The following is a 20936-nucleotide window of genomic DNA, read 5'->3' as shown; positions in this document are numbered from 1 at the left end:
GATGGAATTCTTGATTATAATTAGTAAAGACATACGCGCAAACATTATAAAATAGAAACAATCGAAGAAAGAACTTTTAACATTTTTACCATTTTTAGAAGTCGGTTTAAGGTAGTACGACGTCAACTTTAATGATGAATTTTGTTATAACTTCATGAATGTAAACGAAAAAGAAAAATTAAATTTTTCGATATCTGCCTTGGTTTTAGAAATATTGAAGGCTAAATAGTTAAACAAAATTTTCAACTTTCAATCTTTTGAAAATTACTCGTGATATCGAAAAATTTATTCTTACTTTTCTTCATATAAAGTCAAGTAATAACATAATTTAACATCAAAATTAAAAATACAGAATTTTTTAAATTTGAGTCCCCACTACCGTACTGATACATCCTTAATTAATCGAACACAACGGGTTTTTTTTTCTTTTCAATAATTTATTAAGGTTTTAACTTTAATTTAAATAGTTTTTTTAATTTCCACCGACTAGTTTTGGTCATTTATTTATTTAAATAATCGGACAACGTCCTCCTAAAATTTTACAGAATTGATTTAGACTTAGTTCAACTTCATATAAAAAAAAATCAAGCCTTTTATCCAAAATTACTAATGTTACTTGCAAAATATATTTTTTTGTAGTAAATAAAGAATTTTGAGTTGGAAGTATTTAGTTTTGTTATTGTTCCATTAATGACACGTTTTTGGCCTCACTAAACATTTTTTTAGAAAAAATGACACGTTGATACATAAAGGTAACCCACCCCTTGCATAGGGTATAAAATCAATGGGATGTTTTATACTGAATAGGTATGTTTTTATACCATGTATATATGAAATATACATAGTATATTAAGTTTAGTCCCAAGTTTGTAACGCTTAAAAATAATGATGCTAGGGAAAAAATTTTGCCATAGGTGTTCATAAAATCACCTAATTAGTCCATTTCTGGTTGTCCGTCCGTCCGTCCGTCTGTGGACACGATAACTCGAAAACGAAAAAAGATATCGAGCTGAAATTTTTACAGCGTACTCAGGACGTAAAAAGTGAGGTCAAGTTCGTAAATGAGCATCATAGGTCAATTGGGTCTTGGGTCCCATCTTGTAAACCGTTAGAGATAGAACAAAAGTTTGAATGTAAAAAATGTTCCTTATAAAAAATTAAACAACTTTTGTTTGAAACATTTTTTCAGAAACATCACTCTTTACCCGTGAGGGCGCCAAGTAGGCGGAAATTTTATAATATGTACTATACTTGATTATCAGTTATGTATGTGTCACATGTTTGTATGTGTTATGTGATAAAGAAATCAACACTGACTATGCATGGTATTTCAACAATTAACTCAGTCAATTGTTTGTTTTCACTTGTTAAAAATAAATTTACTTAAAAATTGAAACAAAAAAAATTATCCTGATTAATCGCGTTCAGCGTTGCATGGTCTAAATAATTTATTACTTAATAATTGTTTTATGAAAGTGAAATCACAGCCACCATTAGTCAATTGCCATGGTAATTTATATTTTGAATAGTGAATTTCATTTACACTTCTTACCTATATCTACGTACTGCATTGAATACTTTATAATCGTGATATTTTTTTTCGTAAAGATGTCGTTACTGTCTCAATGATCCAATTTGCAAAAAAACAATTTTATATTAGAAACTGATTTTAGTTAACAAATTTTAGGTTCTCAAGGAGATTTTTATACCCTATATATGAAATATATCAGAGTACATTAAGTTTTGTAACGCTTAAAAATATTGATGATGCAAACTATATTTTGGTGCTTAAAAATAATCTAGTTAGCTCATTTTTGCTTGTCCACCCGCCTGTCTTTCTACCCGTCATCACGATAACTCAAAAACGAAAAGGATTATCGAGCTAAATTATATTTAAAGCGTGTTCAGGTCGTAAAAAGTGGCTTTGATTTCGTAAAACAATCTTAAAATTTTAACTTTGGACAGCCAAACTCCCAAACGTAGCAACTTACGTACTAAGTTTAGCTAAGTCGACTTATTTTGAGCTGTACTATATCTGGTAGAACAATGTACAAACCTTTTGAGTCTTCTAATACCACCAAAAAAGGTTAATACGTGAAAAGTTGGATTGAGTTAACACGTGCTGAATTAGTACGGGTTGATCTTTGTATGAGAAAGTGTTAAAGAGATGTTATATTTTACTTTTTTCAAAAAATTAGCTTTATTCGATTGTTTGTAGGTTTTTAATATTCGGGTAAAAATTTAAGGAATTATTACTGGAATGTATCGCCTCCTTAGCTCAGAGGCAGAGCACTGGTCTTGTAAACCAGGGGTCGTGAGTTCGATTCTCACAGGAGGCATTTTTTTAACAAGTAATTATTTAAAAATTTGACTATTTTTACGAAAATCGAACAAATTAATTTGTACATCCGAATGATGAATTTGTGAGCTGGTTTTCGGAAATGAAAATGGTGGTGAGTCTGTTTTTGGATATTTTTAAGTTCAAAGTTACAGAAGAATATTTTAAGGAACATAAAAAATAAAATAACAATTTTTGAATATAAAAAAGTTACTTCGACCGTGACAGGACTCGAACCTGCAATCTTCGGATTCGAAGTCCGACGCCTTATCCGTTAGGCCACACGGTCTGTACGTTAACGATGATATAAAAAGGTTAGATTCAAGAACTAATTCCATATACGGGATCGTATTCACTATACTATTACTATTACAGAAACGAAACGTATTGATTATTGTATAATGTTTGCATGAATGTAATACACATTGCATATAGTGTTTGAGAAATGATATCAAATGCATTTATTTTCTCTTTAAAGTAGTCCGGTTTTTGAGCAAGTGAATATTAATTTTTTTTGCGGTAAACGATAGTTGAAAGTCCCTAGATCACAATAAACACAGTTTTTGGGGTCTCTTGCAGGACAAAATTTTGAATTATTTCATTTTAAAATTGTGATTTTTAACTTAGTACCTTACGGAAGAACTCGGAAGAGAAATTAATAGGTGAATCAACTTCAAAAAAGTTTTCATCATGAAGAAAATTTATCACAGATTCTATTTATGCAAAAAAAATATTACCCTACTTTCCTGCTTTGCAAATAGAAAAGGCTTGCTGCTTTTTTTCTTAATGCTTGCCAAAAAGAAAACATAAAAAACTCGTCAAATTGCGTTTAATTATTTAGCTTTCAATATTTCGAAAACCAAGGCAGATATCGAAAAATTTTATTTTTATTTTTCGTCTACATTCATGAAGTTTTAACAAAATTCATCATCAAAGTTGAAAATAAGATACAAATAATTTCAACCACAAGTTTAAACTTGCCTTGGGGCTCATATTACTTCAAAAAAAAAAATTATAAATGATTTTAAATCAGCAAAAAAATTATTGCTGATTTGATTAGAGTTATATGACTTCGATACTGCTATACTATCTTAATTTATGTTCAATATAATATATTTTGACTGCAGCTATCTCCATTCTGAGTGATGAAATAACACTTCAGAAGCATTTTTATAGTATCGTAAATGAACATATTGATACAGTCAATCTAGACGAAAAAAAGGCCGGACCTGGAAAAAATTTCAATGGTGCATCTGAGGTTATAGATCGTTGGGGGGGCATGTAAATAACTTTAAAAAAAATTAAGAGAATTTTTCGTTTCGCTGTTTTTGAGAAAATCCAAAAAAATTTTGGAATGCGTTTTTCTCGGAATCTATTCGTTTAAGGTAAAAGTTTTTCAAATAAAAAATGTAGAGGACATTGTCAGCTACATTTTATGTCATTGGAGCAACGTCATACGAGTTAAATTACAAAAAGTAGGTGGCGCTAAAGTATCAAATAAAGGGGTTTTCACCATTTTCATTAAGAAAAAATGATTTTTTTGTAAAAGTGTAAATGAGAAAGTTGTTTGACTCAAAATCGGCTTCAACTTTTATTCAAACAATTTTTATGAAAAACTTACCGTTTCCGAGCTATAGGCCAAAAATGCAACGCACCGTAGTTAACAGTTCTTCGAACAATCAATTCAATTTTAAATTCTACAATCTCAAACACAGCACGGCATAAAATGTCCGATGTGTACTCTTCAGCAAGCTGTATTTCAAAAACGGTAAGTTTTATAAAAAAATTGTTTAAATAAAAGTTGAAGCTAATTTTTTTTACACTTTTACAAAAAAATGATTTTTTCTTAATGAAAATCGTGAAAAACCCTTTTTTTGATACTTTAGCGCCACCTACTTTTTGTAATTTAGCTCGTATGTAGCTGACAATGCCCTCTACATTTTTTATTTGAAAAACTTTTACCTTAAACCAATAGATTCCGAGAAAAACGCAATCCAAAATTTTTTTGGATTTTCTCAAAAACAGCGGAACGAAAAATTCTCTTAATTTTTTTTAAAGTTGTTTACATGCCCCCCTAACGATCTATAACCTCAGATCCACCATTGAAATTTTTTCCAGTCAAAATGCCAGATTGACTGTACTATATACATGTATTTTTAGTTGTAAATTATAATATGTGTAGGGAAGGGAAGGCACTTTCACTTCCCTACAAAGCGCAAGAGGACCTTGAATTTTTTTTTTATGTTTATATATTTGAAACAGGTAAAATTAGTCTCGAGGACGCTGTGTTGAATATTGTGCTGCCAGGTGTAAAATAATACGTTTTCAGTTTCATCCAAAAACAATTTATATATGTTTTTTTTAAAGTATATTTCTCACTAGATATAATTTTTTCTTTAAATCTTCCTCAATTATGTACTGACAGCCATTTATCAAATCAAATGTGTTTGAAATGTTGTGGATTTTTTTTTGAAAGATTAATTATTCTTTTAAAATTTGAATAAAACAAAAATAGTTCATCAAAACTAGACATTTTAGGTATAATTACTTGTTTTTGGAATTATTACATGATTTTTCCTTAAATTTTCTCTGAACGCAGAATGTCTGTAAACTCATTTTTTTACAGAATGAAATAAAATTATGAGTAGAGACCAAGAATAATCGCCCCTTTGAAAATTTTTTAATTGAAAAATTGGAATTTTTTCCATGGATTCAATTAAAATTGACATATTTTAAATCATATCTTTAAACACTTTTTTAACAAGTTTTTTTCAAAACCAATTTACAACAAGGTGTTTTGTTCGATACATGAGCGTCGCTAAGGGGTGTCAGGTAGGGCCTGCTGCTCCCTCTAGAAATTCACAAAAATGGTTCAAAGCACCCACTTGCTTTAAAAAAAGGATAATTCTACTGAATTCAAAATTTTAGCGTTCGGATTAATTTAGTATGAAATTAGAATCAATCAAGGTACCTACAAATTTTCAACTAATCATCTTTTATAGTTTTTGAGAAAAAGGGAACTTCATTTTTGCCTTCATTTGGACTCTCATGGAAAAACAAAGTTATTTAAGAAAAAATGTTTCATTTTTTATATGAAAAAATTTTACATTTAAACTTTTGTTATTTTTCTTGCAAATCTTGGTTTACAAAATTCAATGGACCCATGTTACCAATTTACGAACTCAAACTCACTTTTAGGGTCCGGAAATCAACTCGATATTTCTTTCCGTGTTTGAGTAGCATCAATATTTCTAAGCGTTTCAAACTTGGGATTAAACTGAATATACATGATATATTTCATATATAGGGTACAAAAAACTAAATAAAATCATTTTTGACAATAAATTTTTAAGAAAAGGGCGCCCATGCAATGAAGGGCAAAAAAATAATAGTAGAAAAAGGAATTTTTAGGTAAGGCCCTTCACGAAAACATAAAAAAAAGTCCACGGTTCTCACCAGTATAAATCCGGATTTCAGTGTCTATGACCCCCCAAAATTTAACTTTAGATGCACGCCTGTAGAATAGATTTAATTTTATATTTTATCGGCAAGTGACGCCCTTGGTTCGATACCGCAAAAATGAAAATGATACGTCAGTATCGAAAAAATAATTTCCAAATCTTGTCAAATTCAAATTCAATATCTTAATTTGAATTTAAATGAATTCGTTTCCCTTTTGTTAGAAAGGAGGCCTGAAAATCTCTACACTGTGGGCCGTATATGGATATGAGAATGAGTGACATAACAATTAAATATGGTATCTCAGTTATCAACTATCGATACCTATATTTATAGATTCCTATCTTAAAGCTAGCTCAACGGAGGTCACTTTTATTTTTATATTTCGATAAAAATAAAATGGATAATTGTTTTAATTATTATTTTTAATCCTCCTATAATCTTTAATTACAATAAAATTTAATAATAAACAGCAACAATATACACAGGGGCGGACTTAGTTTACAAAACACTAAGTAAAATTTTTCGATATCTGGCTTAGTTTTGAAATATCGTTTTAATTATTCTGTTTCGGTATTTCGAAAATTAAGTCAAATATCGAAAAATTTTATTTTTACTTTTCGTCTAAATTCGTTCAGTTATAACAAAGTGCATCAACAAAGTTGAAAACTTGATAAAAAAATTATAATATTTATCTACTCTGCTCGTATTTTCTTAATTCAATCGCTAAAAATAATTAAAATTTGATTAAATTGTCGATTTAAGTTTCCAATATATAGTTATTTTTCATCTTCAAAATATTTTAAGTTCAATCGAAGTTTTAGAATCCTGTAATAAATTAAAGAAGAATTTCCGAGCTTTGCGGTTCCAGTAAAAAAGAAAGTTTATTTTTTAGGTTTCAAACTTGATCAAGTTTTCTTCCTTCAAATTGTCATAAAATTTAAGGAGAGTATTTTTGTCTCATATTAAGAAACATTTTTATGTAAAAAACAAGTGAAAACAAACAATTAACTGAGTTAATTGTTGAAATACCATTTATAGACAGTGTTAATTACGTAATCGCTTCTTTTCGTGCTAAGTTACAAAAATAATCTTAAAATTTTAATTTTGGACAGCCAAACTCCCAAACGTAGCAACTTAGGTACTAAGTTTAGCTAAGTCGACTTATTTTGAGCTGTACTATATCTGGTAGAACAATGTACAAACTTTTTAAGTCTTCTAATACCACCAAAATAGGTCCATACGTGAAAAGTTGGATTGAGTTAACACGTGCTGAATTAGTACGGTTGATCATTGTATGACAAAGTGTTAAAGAGATGTTATATTTCACTTTTTCCAAAAAATTAGCTTTATTCGAGTGTTTGTAGGTTTTTAATATTCGGGCAAAACTTTAAGGAATTATTACTGGAATGTATCGCCTCCTTAGCTCAGAGGCAGAGCACTGGTCTTGTAAACCAGGGGTCGTGAGTTCGATTCTCACAGGGGGCATTTTTTTACAACTAATTATTTAAAAATTTGACTATTTTTACGAAAATCGAACAAATTAATTGTACATCCGAATAATGAATTATGATATAAAAAGGTTAGATTCAAGAACTAATTCCATTTTTTCCGTCATGTAAGTATAGAAGGATAGCCACTCTTAGATATTCCCATACAATACATGCTGTATAATGATCTATACTAATTTGAGTCCTCACGGGTAAACAGTGATGTTTACGAAAAAATGTTTCAAACAAAATTTTTTTGAAAATTTTAAATGAGAAAGTCCCCTTAACCCGGCTCTGGATATACAACACAATTAAAAAAAAGGCCATGAAAAATGTTAATAAAAATTTTGTGTATGTACAATTACAAACTTACAAAATTAATTTGCATGGAAGTTTTTCACTTAAAACTCTTTAAGGTCATCGCTAGGATGGTTTGTTTCATTGTTATTAAAAATATAAGAATCATGTTTTATAAAAAAAAGGTGGTCCAACTTGTTGTGGGTAATTACCAAACATAAAAGAACGTGTAATGAAATCTTTCTCTTAAAAAAAATTTAATTCGTAGTTATCAAACATTATATAACTCGCGTATTGTAAAGTAAGATCGTTGAAAGGTACTAGACCATGGAATTATAAAGTTTGTTTTTGGCTGGTGTAGGACGTTTAGGGGCACATTAACAATGAGATCAGTGAGGCCAATAGCCTAAGGGGCCACATTGTGGTCCCGCCGAATTGGGGCCTCCATCAGTACAGCTGTCTCCAAAATAAGATAAATTCGGAGTTGAAGCTTTTCCCACAGTTCCTTTTAATAATTTTTCCTTCTGCACGATAAAGAAATGCATGGCGTTTATTACAGTATTGGTATGGTATAGGAATAGATACAGAAAAAGTATCTGATTTCAATTTAGGTGTAACGCTATGTTTATTGTCAAACTGCCACTCATTCTATTATTCTTAACCAATTTTACCATTTCAATAAATATTGCTGGTATGCCATAACATCAGTGACATTACAGTGTTAAATAGTACTATTCACTAGAAGTATTGTGGATACGTCTAGTCAGTATGGATCTGACACCCATACTGACATCGGCTCATTTTCCGATACATTTAATGGTAAAATCATCTATGTTTAAAATTTGTTAGCAAACAAAATCATTGAGCTCTTGTTGCACTGCTTGTGCATTGATTGGAATCGCGTTTAGAGCTGCATATCACAATTGATTTATATTAAAATTTTTTTATTAAATATATATACTTTTTAATAATATCATTTTGTTTTAAAAGTTGTAATGTAATGTAGGTATGTTTGAAGAAACCAAACATGATTGAAGGTCAAATTAATTTCATGGTCCGTTGTTACTGAAAATAACAATTTTAGCAATGGATTGCACAATTCCTGTTGGATGTATTTAAAGTAACTTAATAGAAAGTTATTATATATTTTTTTAGTTATATTTTTCCCAAAAATGCAGACTTATGTACTGTATTGAAGGTTATTGGAAAAGGAATGCATGGGCAAATATGATTCAGAGAAGTCCCTCAGACTTCTGTAACTAAATAACGAGCAAGACAGCGACAACCTAACCAGTGTTAACCAATAATATAAGTAAGACAGAGATACGACATTTTTTTCTACCTACCCTATATATCTACCCAAGAGTCGTATGCCCTTCTCGCTTCCTCCTCTATGAGCAATGCGGACTTGGATAAAGAGACACACAATAAAGTTTATGGTACACAATAAAGTTATAACAATGGTGACTTCGATTTAAAATAACTCGCCCATGCCCGAATTAAGGTGTGTTGTAAATCCGTTTCATGACTCTTAGAACATGATTTATGGAATTTTTAGGAATAGCTGAAATATTGAGTGTTCAGAAATCACCGTGTATAAATTTGAGGGTATATTTCTTGCAAAAATTCTAAGACATTTATTCCTTTGCCGTTTTTTTCCCCAACTCAAAATTAGCGGAGTTATTAACGATTAAAGAGAGTCAATCAAAGCACGCCTATAGCCCGGAAACGGACAGACACACTGGCATTCGCTTTTCCATACATGCGGTAGTGGAAGAGGCTAGAATTGAACCACGTAGATAGAAGCTTATTAATTCAATATTGATTGTCTGAGGAGTGAAATTCAATGGAAAAAAAAAATTAAATACAATAAAATGTCAAGTTTATTTCACACGATCAATATTATTGAGTCATTATCGATATTGATCAATATACTGATAATCTAAGATGAATATTGCAACAAGAATATTTAAATATTGTAAATGAAAAACAATTAATTATTAAAAATTTGCACCTTCTGAGAATCGAACTCACAACTGATGTTTACAAGATCAATGCTCTGTCTCTGTTTTTAAGACTTTGCGCAACTCCAAAGCTGTCCCAAATTGATCTAGATGGTTGAAAATTTATTTGACAATTGAGTTAATGTTGAATTCCCGGCCTCTCTATACGCTTTTTTATGTAAATATTTCATGTGAAAAGACAAAACTCACAATTTTAATAGAAAAATTAAATTAGGGGGAAATATGATGTTGGTGATGGAGCACCTTTGCTGCTCAAGAGTTTTTTTTTTATTTTCAACCTATTATTGGTTTTTATAACCATATATTCTTTTAATATTTTTAATACTTTCTATTTTTCGCGTTGTTATAATTTTTGTAAGCTATATTTGACAAAAAAAGAAAAAAAAAATTAATAAAATCAACAATTTTTATTTTAATAAAACCACCAAATATTTTATAAATTGATTAATAATAATTGATTAGTATAATCAACAATGATCAATTTATTTTGATTAATTTTTTTTAGTAATAAAAGTATGAGTTTTGTAGAAGCTTTCTTTTGCAATTACTATTTGATTAACTATATTGTTGATTGATTTTATTGAGTAATTTTTGTAATCAATAAAAAAAAAATTGCTGAAGGCATGTACCAGGTCCACGACTGTACTGTATAAATTAAATTTTTGTAAAAAAAAGTCGATAAAAGTAGCTAGTATATAGTCAAACCTAAGTGCAGACCGGGAAAAGCGAGAAAACTATACAAGAGATAGTAATTGCCAGGTACCGTCATTTGAACCTTCTAAAACGTATCCCCTACAAAATGGGACAAAAAAGTTTCCTCGGGGCTTTTTGGGGTTGCTGATCATAATTACAAAGTCAAAATTTTGATAAACTCCCGTTCTCACTGGTCTTAAAGAGCAACTGTAAATCTTCGACAAAATTATGAATTATGTCAGAGGTAGGGGGGCGCATGTCGGAATCCTGACTTCGGAATCGTAATCAGTTACCCTAAAAATTCCCCAACATGCTTTTTTCTCCAAATTTATCGAATATTGCTGTTTTGGACCAGCAGAGGGTAAACTATCCCAGGAAAATGGGAGGCATATATAGAAATTACGACCTCGGAATCGTGATTAGTGACCCCAAAAACCCTTGAATATACATCCCACCCCAATGAACATCCCAACAGGGGTAATAATCGAAATTCTGGCTTCGGAATCGTGATCAACGACCCCGAGAACCACCGAGCATACTGTTTTGGCTTATTTTGTTGAATATTTTCAAAGGTTTATGGTTTTCGCCCCAGAAATGGATTCCAATAATTGATTTATTTGGCAAATAGCAATGGTCAAACTTTCTAGCGGCACCAAGTTAGATGTATATTTTGATTTATGCATCGCCCAGAATAGTTTTAAAAAAATTGGCTCAATATGTCTTCATCTTACACTTTTTTCGTCTAAAATGTTTCGTCTAAATATACAAACATTGCAAGATAAATAAATGCTTGTAAAATAAAACCGATTTAGAGAAAAAAGGCGATAAAATTTTTGTCTGATATCTCATATTCGAAAAAATTTAGTTAAAACACTGAATAAAATTTAAAAAGTTTGTGGTCCAATTGTATGACCACATATTCGTTGAACAAACAAAGTAGAAAAAACATTTAATTTGTACGTAACCAAAAGTGATTATGCAATATTCGTGAAAATGATCACTACTTTTTGGTTACAAGTTTTTGGCACTGTACACAACAAACAATTGTGTGTACTGTTTCAACGATTTAATTGACCTCAAAAAGAAATTTATTACCATAGAAAGTCGAACGGTTACATCACATTTGTATTATGAGTGTTTTTTTTTTCATTCAATAATTGAACCTATCTTTACTTTCTATAGTTGATATCATAAAATATGTCCGTTTAGCGTACAACAGATTGTACTGGTCTACAAAAAAGACTTTTTTTTAACAAACAAAGTTTGTATCATTGTTCGGGTTAAGTCTCGTAACTTAATTTTAAAGCAATTATCTACTATGGAAGCCTGAATAGCTCACTGTCAATTTATGAAAGTGGCGCTACACTAGCTTATTTTTTAAATGTGTACTACCCACAAGTATAAAACCAACTTTTAACAAGTGCACTTGTGACTTGTGACATTATGGAAACGAACCTCTATGAAGGTGTCGATATTTTTTCATGTGCAGATTTCTAATTAAACGTCATAATAAACACTTAATAATACTTTTAAAGGTTAGAAATTAGGAATGTGCAGGTGAAAAAGAAAAACATCAATGATTAACGCATTATATTTTTTAACTAACTTAAGAAAATTTGTAACTAACTACATAAAACAAATTGTAAACATTATCATATTATTATTAAATCCGGGCATACGATTATTAATAATTCCAGACAGTTTCGGTACTGTCTAATTGAACGATAGTCATCACCGACTGACATCTTCAAAAGGGTTCGTTTCCATAATTCCACACGTCACAAGTGCACTTGTTGAAAGTGAACTAATGTTTTTTTTTTTAAAAGTTGGTTTTATACTAGTATAACTTTCTCATAAATTGACAGTGAGACATTCAGGCTTCTGTAATCTACGACTTATTGAGCTGAAATTTTGCATACATGTTTAGTTTGGATGACAATGCATGGTTGGCTAAGTGATAAGAATCCAATATGGAATCTAATTTAAATATAAAAAATATTTATTAAAAGACAAGCTTTTATTGTACTAAAAAGTAAAAAATAATTATTTCTATAAGTTATTCATACAAGACTATTAGTAAAAGCTTGAATCAGACTGATTTTCTTTCAGATAGGCTTGAACACAATACTGTATAGTTTCGATGGTTTTGATTTTGGTGTCAGGTCCATACTGACTGGGCGTATAAACAATACTTCTGGTGAATAGTACTACTTTTTTCGAGTAAGAGAACATTCAAAGAGGTCAAAATGTGATCCCTATTCTTTACCATACCAGTATTGTAATAAACTCCATACATTTCTTAAGGTGTCGTAGTGAATATTTTTTGATTACATCTATAATATGCAATATTCTTATCATGTATATTATGTTTTTTGGAAGCTAATATTTATGTAACTATATTATATTTAAAAGTATATAATAGTATAGTGCAGTGTATTTATACACTTACACTTCTTCTAATTTCTTTATATATCAACTCAACAATATATATGCTATACGTTATAGTATGCTATAGTATATGATTACATAAGTCTTTCACATTAATAAGGCGCACTTACAATGAAAGTTGTAATTCTTTAACTATTATCAATACAATAAAAAAAAATTTTATACACACATTACATTATTTTATACATACAATATATAAGTAAATATATATGTCAGAAAGTTTATTCAGCATTATTTATCTGTCTTTAAATTGGGTACTTTCAGAAGTGAAAAATAAATTATGAAAAGATCTCGCACAAATTAGATGTAATCTGTATTTCGGTTAAACTTTTTCAAATTTTTGGAAATGTTAGTTTAAGTCATTCTGAATAAAAGTTTCGATGGTTACAAGTCATGAAAATGACAGGATTTCAAGTTATCGCTAAATTAAAATTGGAAAATGTACTCATTTATATAAAAAAAAATTGTCAAAAATCATTTAAGTATATATGTAGCTGAAAATATTGATCTTAATTCTTCATATTATTGATCCACTGAACATCTAACACTGCTTCTTCTTTGAATTTCGTAGCATATTCTTAAAAAAAAACAAGAATTAAAAAACAACATCCTTACATTAAAAAACTCACGTATGCATGTAGTCTATATCTGTATATGTATATCATATGCGATATGATGAATGAAAGAGAAGACTGCCAGTTAGTTCCAATGTGTCCTTGTCATAGTCATATGTCATAATCATATGATGCATAGAGATTTTGTGTAATGTAAGCAATATCTAGCCAATGACATATAGAAACTAACTGGCAGTCTTCGTTTTCATTCCCCATATCGAAAATTTTGGGTAATGACGTTCTCTATGTGAAATATTCTATGGCATTAACTGTCAGTTCATTGTAAACAGCTGGGTACATATCTGTCAAATTTAACTGAGTCCTTTCGGCAGTGAATTTCATTTGTAAATATTTATTTATTAAAATGCAAATAATAACCCACTAACGATATGATAAAAAAGAAAACTAGTCAACTTGACGTATAAATTTAATCTTTTACGATATTTTTAAAGCATTAAAAAACATTTACGTGATACAAATATTATTTTTATAGATAACTTTGATTTAAATTCAATGAATATAAATTAGTTGCTAACTTGACTAGTCATGTGACGGTCGGACTACTTTTCGTCTCCTTACAATTGCCCAATTGACGTGCTACCGCTTACATTATACTCAATACTCACTTCTTTCAGCTTAATATATGTATTATGAAATACATTTTTTTGTTTATATATTTTTATTTTAATTTCTGTTTATTTTAAATCAAAAAATAAATACTCATTTCGAAAAAATCAACAAGTTTGTATATATGAAATGTTGTTTGCTTACACGGTTGCGTTATGTGTTTATGGCCATGAGACGCCGCGCCGCAATGTTCTTTTATAATCGTTAAACATTTTCTTTTTTAATATACCATATATTATTTGTGTCACAATCAAAACTCTTAGCCGGTCAAAAGTACTCTTAACTGAGAAAAACAGGCAAAAGTACACTGAAAAAAAAATTTAAAATAATAACGACCTCATCCTGAAGTTAGTCGTTTCATATTGAAATAAAGTAAAAATACTTTCAAACAATTTCCTAATGATTGGAACAAGTACATGGGATTGAATTTAAAATATGAATTTATTGATACAAAATCATTGAAGTTAAATAAACAAAAGCATTACTTCTATGAAAGAAATTGATTTTAATTTAAAGTCATGCATTTTATTGATGAAAAATAAAATTGTACTTAGTTGGAATATATAATCTTGTAATTTAAGCGAATCGACGAATGAAATGAACATTTCTTAGCTTTAAATGTAGGATTTTGTTACTATGAACACAATTGCGATGTCTAGCCAATATGCGGTTGTCTCAACTACATGAAGATTGTTGGTACTAATTGACAGAGAGTTGAAATAAACTTATTAATCATTTATATAAGATATAACATATTTTTATATTTATCTAACAACCATCGGTAGCCCTGTTGGTACTGCCTACCGTAATAGTAATCCATAGGGCGCTGGTGCAAATCCGCCTCAAAGAAATTTTTTTTTAAAATAATCCTAGAATAGAAAACATAATCTCAGTTATCCCGGTCTGCTCATGTGGTTGTATGCCCTTCTCATAAAAATTTTCCTTTTTAATTTTATTTTTACTCTTCATAAATTATTCGGAGCCCATAGCAAATGCGGGGTCCCCCTAAGCAATTGCCTACTCCACCTAATGCTTAATTCACCTCGACCCATCGCCCTTATGTTTAAGGCCCTGGATTGAAGCCAGTTAAACAGTTAAGCCCCCATTGTTTAACCTAAATACCTTTATAAAATTCGCTAAAAATTGAATACCTTTTATTAAAAAACTTTTATAAATAGAAATTTCAACTTTGAATCATAATAGAACAGACATTTTAATCATTTATAAAATTTAAATGTTTAAAGAATAAACATTTTGGTAAAAGTTAGTTTCATTCAATTATAAACATTTATTAATAGGAAAAAAAATACAAAATTAAATAACTTCCTTTTAAAAATTAGATAATGAAGATTTCAAATATAATAATAATAATAATAATAATAATAATATTTATTATATGAATATTATAATAATCTATTAAAAATTTTAACCTTGAAGTTAGTAAAAATAAAAAAAATATATTTATATACTTACATTACGGATAGATACCTAACATACACCCAATGTAGAATTTAATTGGACTTATAAAATACATTACTTCATATTTTTGTAATTATATATTAGAATATATCCATGTGTACGAAAAAAAAAAAACTTTGGTGTAAAATATTCATACATCGTCCATGTAATAAAAGACGAAGAATGGGTATGGAGTTTAACGGGCCATGCTCGAGCATCGCGCCTCGAAGCAATGGTTCAGAGCACCTAGCCAAATAGACCCTTGTACTCTATCCCCGATACGAATTTCAGTGGCTATTATAACCAACTGATGTACTGAAACCCAGGATTTGCCTAGCGCTGAGTTTCTTAATTTCTTCTGGTTCGACTATGACCGGACCAAACCATTTCCTTCGCTGCTGTATGAGCGTCGGGCAGTAACAGAGAAAGTGGATAGATGTTTCTTCTGAATTTTCTCCGCATCTGTCACACGCGGGAGATTGTCTTTTTCCAATCTGATGTTGGAACCTGTTCAGGTTATCATGCCCTGTGAGTAACTCTACGATGACTCTAATATCAGCTGCTCTGTTTAGTTTTAGCTTAGATCTCCTCGGCTCTGTTATCTAGCGAGTTTCCTTCACCCAACAGGCTTTTGGCGATTCGCCCTCCCTCGTAGCTGGTCCATGCCTTTAATTGTTGGTTTTTCAGATTATCTCCTAATCTGTTAAGACCTTCTTAATAGACGAAGAAACGAAGCACAAAAAATGATCAGTTCGAAAATTTTGAGCAGTAAGTCGGATTTGAATGCAGTTTTCGGCATTCGATTCGTTCGAGCGTCAGGAAGCTTTGTGACATGCAAAGTTAATGTTAAAAAGTGAAAACACACAACTGACTGAGTTAATTGTTGAAATACCATGTTGATTACTCTATCACATTACCTATATAACTATTCATGTCACACATACATAACTGATAATCCCATATTAAAACATATTATAAAATTTGCATGTATGTCCTCTTGAGTAAACAGTGATGTTTACAAAAAAATGTTACAAACAAAAGTTGTTTATTTTTTGATAAGGAACATTTTTTATATTTAAACTTTTGTTCTATCTCTAACGGTTTACAAGATGAGTCCTACTCGACCTCACTTTTTACGTCCTGTTTTCGATTCGTTAGAGCATCAGGAAATTTTGTGACCTAGTCTGATTAATAATATGCAATTAGCATAATTAATATGCATTTTATAATTGCATTTTAAATTGACCGTTAATATTAAATTCACAATTCGATTAATAGTGATGAAAATGATTTCAAACTTATTACACGGGGGATTCTGGGATCGCTGAATACGAATATCGTGACAGAATTGGTCCCAGAGGTACCTGGTGCAACGGTATCCCAAGCGTATAATCAGTCCCAACTCGTTACTGGGAGGTTTTTGGGATCACTGAACATGAATATCGTGACAGAATCCAGGTGTCAGAAGTACCTGGTGTAGCTCGATGTTATTATATCCATGGTTAAATCAGAATTGTTTGTCCTAAGAATTTTATAAATTCAACAGTATTTTGACATAAACAAATACTTAGTCAATTGAATCGATGGTAAATCTAGGTCCAGGAGGGGTGGGGGTCGTTGCTTTGATCTATCCACCTCAGAATATTTTGGAAAAGCAAATTATTCGGAGAAATTTCATCTTATATTTAAAAAAAAAACTATTACTCTACAATTACTTCGTTGGTGACATATGGAAGTAAAAATAAATTTCATATTTTTGATTCATACTTCATAAATTGGGAAATAAAAATATGTACGAATCGCATATCTTCATAATATATTTTTTTTTTTGTAGTACAATAAAAAAAATTCCTTACCCTTGAATTACAGTTAAACAAGGCTAAATAAATGATTATATCCACCAAAAAAACATATAATAAGTAATCGAATTTAGAGATTTTTATGGGTAATTTTGATGATTTAATAAAATAAAAATTAATGAGTGAAAATAATGATTGGTTTTTATTCAATTTTATATTTATTATTTGAATATTCATGGCAGTATAATTTTAATTTATAGTGTCTATAGTAGTAAATTCATGTAATGGAGGTCAAAATTTTATTTATCTAATAGGATATTCTACTATATTTGAAAAAGTACTTCAAAATGTTGATTTTGCTAATAAAAAACCACCAAAAAATTATTTCAGAAAAATACACACGCTTTCTTGCCAAGAACTTAAATTAAATTTTAAACCTTTTTCAAACTGTCAAAAACGCGGGCATCCAATTTGGTGACGTAATATCGGTATCATTACTCGAAATAACACAAATAAGTTTGACAGATATATTCATAGACATCTGATTATAATAAATATAAATACTTATTATCTATGGATATATTATATCCAGCTGTCTACACTGAACTAACTGATGGTCTATGGTTCATACCGATAAGACATCATATCAGGGATTTCCCGCGTTTTAGGTCACGTGATTTACAGTTTAAAAATTACCTTTAAAATTTTTTTATTTATTTTTAATTTTAATATTTTAAAAGAAAAATGTGCTTTTATGGCTCGAAATCAGAATATTTAAGTATATTTTTTATTCCGAAATCATATAATACACCTGATAGACTGACTGACAATCGATAATTATAGGGATTTTTCGTTTACACAACGTTGGGCCGCGCCGCAGTAATTTAAGGTAGAGGGCGCTTGGAATATATAGTGAACAGCTGGCATAGAAAAAATTAAGAGTAAGTTTGGTTTCAATTAAATACACAGGTAAATTTTATTATAGGAAATCTGTTTTTCATTTCTGAGGCCACCGGCCCACCGGAAATTCTACCGACTTCCCATATGGCAAGTCCACCGCTGAATATATCTGTACCTAGTCAACACGTAAATAAAAATCAATCAATATTGTAATATTATAAACGCATCCTGTGTAATTAGCAAATTTGAATGAATCCTATTTTTAAAATCGTATAAAAATACAAGAATAATGAATAATGGTAGATGTATTTATAAATACAAATCTACATTTCTCTTCATCTGTTGTTATTTAAATGATTATTGTGTGACCGAATTATGATTACACAACACCATTTATAATTTCTATCAGAGACTCAGAGAGAAATACTTACAGAGTAAGTATTATACAAAATAAAAATAAAAACTTTCTTTGATTTACTTTTACACAATGTAAAATAGTCTAGGAACTGGCATGCATTTGTATATTATTTAAATGAGTCGGCGTCAAGTTGAAACCATCGATTTACGTTAGAAAACTATAATAGGTTTCAAGAATGTGGAGTCCTGTCCCCGGAATTAGGAGCATAAGTGGTCGCTTACAAAAACCTGACATCACAGTTGAAAAGAATAATCCAAAATTAGTGGGTTTCAAAAAAAATCCAATAAAATCGAATGAAAACCGATGTTATCAAAAAAATCGAATTTTTTTAACTTTATGACGTCATCAGAATCCAAAAAATTTAATTTTGCTGTATCACATTCAAATTTTATCCAATTTTGGTAAACCAAGTATGTAATCCTACTAAATTTGGGACATACTTTTCAAATTTGTGGTCAAAATTAACTTAGCTCTAATACGTTTCAAGAATGGTGGAGTCCCGGTCCCGAAATTAAGCACATAAGAGATAGCTAGAGAAAAACACTCATCACAGCTGAAAAGAATGACCCAAAATTAGTGGGTTCAAAAAAAAAATTACAATTAGATCGGATCAAATTTGCCTGGGTTATCAAAAAAATCGAATATTTTAACTTTATGACTTCATTAGAATATAAAAAATTTAATTTTCCTCTATCAGTCGATAACATCGAGTTAGGAAGTCCGATAAAAATTTTAAATTTAATTCTTAACTTTGCAGCCCAAGGTCCAATATCTCGTAAACGACGGGTTTCCCAATCAAATGTAGAATAAACAAAATTCTTGTTTTATCACCATCATATACCAATCATATACCATCAAATGGTTAAGATGTTTACATAAAAATATATGTCAGCTCCTAGACTAAAAAGAAGTAATGCAAAATAATATTCATGTAAGTGCAATGTGTAGGGGAACGTGTAGTACCTAGAATAACATTTTATATTTATTTGTCTTATAAGAGATTTTTTAAATATCCCAATGGAAATTGCCAATGATCAACTTGTAACTAGACAGTCAGAAAAATCAAAATTACTAACTTTTTTCGAAAAAAAATTACATATTAAATTATTATTTTTAGTTTATTGGAAAACAAAACCCCTTGACAACCAGCCTTCATCCTACCTGCATTCTGATAAAATACTCTCATTTGAATAAATATAATGTACAGTAAATATCAATATCTGTATGGAAATTAGAAACTATAAAATTATTCACGGTACATTTGATTCCAGGTACTACATCTTACCCTATAATATAATAGTATTATTGTAGTATAAAAGTATAAGTAAGTACTTACCGAATGAAAGTGTTCTCAAAACCTCATAAGAAAGATCACTGTGACAAATAAATGTTCACAAAAATATTATACAAAAGATGTAATCTTTTTTTTAATACTTTTTTTTGTCAAGTTTGTTCACTTTTAGATGTGTAAAGATTGAATTTGATGACGATGGCGAAGTCACCATTGTTATAACTTTAATGTGTGCCATAAACTTTATTGTGTGTCTCTTTATAGAAGTGTGAGAGAGACAGGTATACGAATCTTCTACCTATCTCAGTTTCTCTAATGGTAATAGTATGTTGTCTCTCTGTCTTACTCGTATTTTAGGTTGTCGCTGGTTAGGTTGTCACTGTCTTACTCGTATTTTAAATGAGGAATCCGAGGAACTTCTCTGAGTCACATTTTCACATGCCTGGCCTAGATGCGTTGATAAATTGGACTGCTCCGACTCACAGAGGTTTCATCATAGGACAAATATAATAAATCGATTGTAAAATTTTTGGAAATGTTTTAACTTTCCACCATCTAGTAAGTTCGAACTTCATGAAAATATAAAGTTAAAGTACTTCGTTAATAATTTTCATTTTCATTATATCATGGTTAGGTTAGGTTAGGATATATTGGCTGTCCACGAAGGACACACTTACCGCGGACGGAACTGGTTACGCCTTAACCAACTGAGCTAATAGGGCTTATATCATGGTAAGTGACAAAGTAGTTCGGCCATCACATGACTAGTCAAGTTAGCAACTAATTTATATTCATTGAATTTAAATCGAAGCTATGAATAAAAATAATATTTGTATCACGTAAATGTTTTTTAGCTTTAAAAATATCGTAAAACATAAAATTTTTACGTCAATTTCGACTGGTTTTTGTTTAAACGTCTTGCATAAACATTATTTGCGATTTTTTTGATTTTTTCTTCATGATGAAAACTTTTTTCAAGCTCAATCATCGATTAATTTTTGTACAATTACCATTATTGTGAGTTTTTCCGTAAACTATCATGTTAAAAATCACAATTTTAAAATGCAATTATTCACAATT

At 29.9% G+C, this 20936-nt stretch overlaps 3 non-coding genes across 3 annotated transcripts; 2 read left to right on the top strand and 1 right to left on the bottom strand.

The window, feature by feature from the left end:
* Window positions 1-2267: 2267 nt before the first annotated feature.
* Trnat-ugu lies at window positions 2268-2339 on the top strand. Its single transcript has one exon. It is a non-coding gene; the product is annotated as a tRNA-Thr (tRNA).
* Window positions 2340-2554: 215 nt separating this feature from the next.
* On the bottom strand, window positions 2555-2627 carry Trnar-ucg. The gene has a single exon. It is a non-coding gene; the product is annotated as a tRNA-Arg (tRNA).
* Window positions 2628-7213: 4586 nt separating this feature from the next.
* Trnat-ugu lies at window positions 7214-7285 on the top strand. Its single transcript has one exon. It is a non-coding gene; the product is annotated as a tRNA-Thr (tRNA).
* Window positions 7286-20936: the final 13651 nt, after the last annotated feature.

The sequence above is a fragment of the Chrysoperla carnea genome, chromosome X, assembly GCF_905475395.1.
Source record: "Chrysoperla carnea chromosome X, inChrCarn1.1, whole genome shotgun sequence".
NCBI classification, from domain to species: domain Eukaryota; kingdom Metazoa; phylum Arthropoda; class Insecta; order Neuroptera; family Chrysopidae; genus Chrysoperla; species Chrysoperla carnea.
Note: the sequence above shows the minus strand (reverse complement) of the source record. Positions and strands in the feature narration are given on the sequence as shown.